Here is a 4,909-nt window from a genome sequence, read left to right on the forward strand (position 1 = left end):
AGGCCAGCAGGTCGGCAGCCATCTGCCGGCGCTTGGTCTTGTAGCGACGGTTCTGGAACCAGATCTTCACCTGCGTTTCTGTGAGCTTCAGCGACGCGGCCAGGTCGGCGCGCTCGGGCCCCGACAGGTAGCGCTGGTGGTTGAAGCGGCGCGTCGCCTTCGGACCCCAGAGGAAACAGAAACAAGAGATGGTCAGCGAAGCCGAGGAGTGAGGTTGGGCCTCAACTGCGGGGTGGGGGTGGGGAACGGAAATGTCCTGCGACCCCTCCAAGCCCGGGTTTTTGGAGACAGTCTCAGCACCAAGTTCCACTTACTTCCCGCATCTAGGCCTTGTCGGGTGCGGCCAAGGGACTCCGCCGCTGTATCAACGCTGTGCGGGCGGCCCAGATCCAGCTCTCTGCCCTGTCTGGGCCCCAGGCTCCCCTCGGTAACGCGGGGCACTGAGTCTGGTTACCCTCCAAAGCCTTGTCGGCTCTCAGAGCCGAGCCCTGGGGTTCTAGATTATGTTTCTCTGTTTGGATTCACCCGCCTCCCTACACTCATACTCACACATACACATGTGTTGACTGCGCGTCAAGAGAAGGTGTAGGGACAGATTCTGGGGACAGAGGTATTCAGAGTCCTCTGCCTCCCACCACCAGAATTGCTGCGAGAGGTGTGGCAATGGAATGCCCCCAGGCCTTGGACGGACTTCTCCCTCTCCCTTTGCAAGGAAATTAGACAGAGGCTAGCGATTGGGGGTGACAAGAGCAGGGTGTCCCTGCCTCCAGTCCTTGGATTCACATCTGACTCCAGTTCCCCGGCCTTTCCCGCGCGCTCTGGCCACAGCACCCAGCAGAGAGGTCCGGCGCTCTGGCCTCTGGCGGACAGGACAGGATTTGCTCGGGGCCGAGCCAGGCCTACAGCAGCGTCTACCAGACCGCGAGGCAGGCGTAGGGATCTTTCTGACCCAATGAGTTGCCAGGAGCTGAGGAGGCCCCTCTCCCTGCTGCTGCGTCTGGGATGACCCACATCAGCCCCTCTGCCTCCAGCTGGCTGCTGGGTTTGCCTCCAGCTCTTGGGTCCTCAGCCCAGAACAGCTTCCCAGGCCCTGGGGTCTGGGAAGCCAAACAAACCCTCCTCTCCAAGCCCGGGCTCAGCAGATCCTGTCCCCTGGCCCGCTAGGAGGTGTCCCTCGCTACCTGTCCTTGAGCTGCGGGGCCTGGCCCTGGGACCTCCAGCCCGGAGTGTCTCTGCTCTCTGGGTGAAGGCCAGGTCACTGGCTATCCTAGATCTCTGGGCCTCTCGCTCTCCCCCCTTCCAACTGATTTGGAGATTTGGAGACAGACACGGCCTGCCAAAGGCAGTAGAAATGAACTCAAATCCTAGCTGCAGCGGTTCCCTCCCAGCCCTGTCCGGAGGACATCTCAGGCCTCGCCCCAGGACGCAGGGCTCTGAGGACGCTCTCGGTTTTCTCTCTGGCTTACGTACCGGAGGGTTAGAGCAGCCCGCGCCAGAACGCAGAGCTTGGGGTCCGGATCAGCCGCTGGGCCCCAGGGCAGGGTGCTCGCGGCAGGCCCACCCCACTCGGCGAGGTTGACCTCCTTGCCCAGCCCCTCAGCCCGGCCCCCTTCCCCGGGAAGCCTCAGCGAACCTGAGACGCTGGCGGACATCTCGCTGTCGCTCCGGCCCACGGCTTCCTCCTCCAGGTCCTTGGCGGCGGGCAGCTCGCAGACCGGCTGGATGAGGCCCAGGGTCCCTCCCGCACGGCCGGCCCGACTGGCCCTAGCCGCGTCCGCGCAGCGCCGCCCGCCCTCGTTGTCCTCGCTCAGCGCCGAGTCCGAGTCCCAGCCCCCCGGGCTCTCCGCGGTCCGCCCCGCAGCCATTCTGGTCCCGGCAGGCGACGCCAGCAGAGAGTCCTCGGCGCCCCCCAGAGCGCCCAACAGATTTTTTAAATCTGCCAGGCATTTAAGTGGGAAAATGTTTTTAAGTAGTGTTCGTGGGAATGCAGACTATAAGGCAAAATGCTCACTATGATACCAATTTTGTTTCAAAGTATTTACATCTAGAAAAAAAACTAGAAGTAAAAAATAAGTCAACATGTGAATAGCTGCTTACTAGAGATAATAGAATTAGAGTAAAATAATTTTGCTTTCTTTGAATCTCCCTGTTCCTCACCCCTACTTCCGAGTTTCACCCCGCCCGGAGACCCCCTCCCTCCCAATCCAGAGTCAGACGCCCTTCTTTCGCAGCTGAGCTGAATTATCTCATCGCCTAGCGCTCCGAGGGGCGGGCCGGGGTCGGCCCCTCGGAGGGCATTGGGGGGAGGATCCGCGGGGGCCCTTCGGCGGCTTGCAGTCCCCTCCTAAGAGCCTCCGGAGCGCACGACCCAGAGTCACTTTTTCTTTGCGCCTCTGTCTCTTCCCCGCCTGCAGGATTTCGCTCCTGGCTTGTCCTCTCCCTTCCCGGCTGGGCCCGCGCTTCCGGAGCCCACCCTCGGCGGCAGCGGTCGCGGCGGCCGCGGGATTCCGAGAGGTGCGGGGCACCTTTTTACCCCCTGCCTGGGTTTTATCTGTTTCTTCTCTCTTTCCTTCCCCTGCGTTCCTTCGGACCCCCCTCCCGCTCCGGTGTCATTCCTCACCGCTGAGTGACAGCCGCAGGCCACGCCCCTGCACTGGGCGGTCCTGGGCGCTCCCGGCCGCACATTGGCTGGCTCCGGCTGGGAGACGTTCACTGAAACAGACAAAACTGGGCGCGTTGCGCGTAGAAAGTCGGGGTCTGACTTAACCCCTTTCCTCCCAAGTCTGGTTCGCGAAGCATCTTCCAGCAGCTAGGAGGCCGCAGACCCGCTGCTCGAGAAACCGAGGGCCTTACCTTTGTGGATGTGCCCACCTATTCCCGCGCTTTTATGCAACACCGTGTTTAGTTGAGTCAAAGTCTAGGGGCGGAAATCCAAGATCACGCAGTTCCATACATCGCGCGCATAGTTTCTGTTCTCTAGGAAGGTGCACAGAGATGAAGAACAAATTGCTTCTTGCACTTTCACACTTGCCCCCTTATACTTTCGCGGCTCTTCACTGCTAATTCTTTACGCTAAAATAATCAGTTCATGAAAACCACTCTATTTTTTTTCTTTCCAGACCGTATTTTATTTGATTCGCTTTCTGTAGAGGAATTGAAAAGGGGGGAAAAAATGGTACAGTTAGAACTAAAATCAGGCGATAAATTGGAAGACATGTTTAGGAGAGTTTCTGGAAATTGCGTGATTATTCCCTGCACTGTCAATGCTGAATTTAATTGGAGTTAAATTTTGCACCAGGAAGAAGAAGAAGGAGAAGAAAACCCCTTTCAATTTGTTCTTTAAATATTCTGTTCCTTGTGAGTTGAATAAGATTAGAAGATATATATTTGTTTAAAAGAATTTCTAGGAATTACCATAGTAATGATCCTGAACTGGCATTAAATGCTTTTTTTTTTTTTAAAAAAAAATAAGTATCACATTGTTTTCTGTACAAGAAGGAGCCGAGTTAACAAACACAAATATTTGTGGGTATATCAAAACATTTGTTACTAATTTTTGTTGTTTATTTTTAAATTAAAAAAATTTGCACCAGTAAAATGCTTTACTGTCTTCCATAAATTTTGCCAGAGGTTCGACGTAACACCACACAACTGGAACCATTAAATAGGTTTAAGGAACTGTGATTTTAATTTAGTCAAGTGTGGGGACTGGTGTTTTTGGTGTCACTAACATAAATAACATCGCCCTTGTTGCTTTCTTTTCGGCGGCTCTCAGCGGGCACCGCAGGATGGAACACACCCACTGTTCACAGTTTTCAGGCTCCGTGGGGGCTTTGCAGCATCTCTGCTTCCCAGCCCGTCGGCCACAGGATGCCTTTTGCATCCCACACACACTACAGTGCAGATCCTGTCGTGGATTCGGCGGGGAAAAACCTCACGCTCGCAGAGGTCGTTGTCCTGTGTAGATCTTCACGATGACATCAGGTTTGGAGAGAAAGGTAGTTTAAATGTGGTGTCAGCATCCCGCTAGTGTGAGGAACCCGAGGCTCTCCAGGCCCGGAGGGGAACAGAACCGAATGTTTCCTGGGCTTCCAAAGAAAGCGTGTCCTTGCCTTCCTCTCGCGACCTGGATTTAGTCTCTAAACCACCCCCCCCACCCCCCTAAGCAATGGGTTGTTAGCCTCTGGGTTCCAGCCGAGGAGGAGGAGGAGGTGGACCTAGGATGCCCAGAGGTGAGAGATGGCAGGTGTGAACTGGGTGTCGCAGACAGCTGTCCTTTTGTGGGGTTAGGACTTGGTGTGGACACATAATACGGACACTGACAGGCAGAGAAGTTTTGGGGCTGAATAACTGAGTCTGAGAGTAAGGGTGGGGGCTCTCCAAAGACTTACTTAGCTGCCCTTTATTTTTTAAAGACCCATCCACCTCAACCCCTCCCCCGCCCCCAATCCAAGTAGGATATACCCCTTGACACAGGCTCGGGAGAGGCGTTCAAAGCGTGGAAAGCTGTGGTTCGGTGATTCTGTGGCTCGGAGTGTAAGACTGGCGGCCTTCCGAGTCTTCAGGAGGCGCACAGCCCGGGCGCTCGGTCCTCGCGGGCGCGGTCAGTGGATCGTTAGGTCTGGTGCTTGGCTGCGGGCAGGCCGGGAGGTGGGTGTTGGCCGAGTGTAAACACCAGGGTCTGGAAGCTGCTGGTGGGGAATGCAAAGGCTCTGAGGGACGGTGAGCGAAGGTGGTCGGATGCACAGAGATTATTTCCCCCGGGGACGCGCAGAGTAAAGGAAAGGCCGGCGAGTGCGTGGGGAGGGAGTGTGTGCAGAGTCTCAGCAGGTCAGCGCTGAACGCACGCAGGTCCGGAGATCCACCGGGACAGAGAAGCGTCCGCGCCGGCGGCGGGGACCCGGCTTGC

The sequence above is a fragment of the Myotis davidii genome, unplaced genomic scaffold (genome assembly GCF_000327345.1).
Source record: "Myotis davidii unplaced genomic scaffold, ASM32734v1 scaffold204, whole genome shotgun sequence".
Taxonomy (NCBI): Eukaryota; Metazoa; Chordata; class Mammalia; order Chiroptera; family Vespertilionidae; genus Myotis; species Myotis davidii.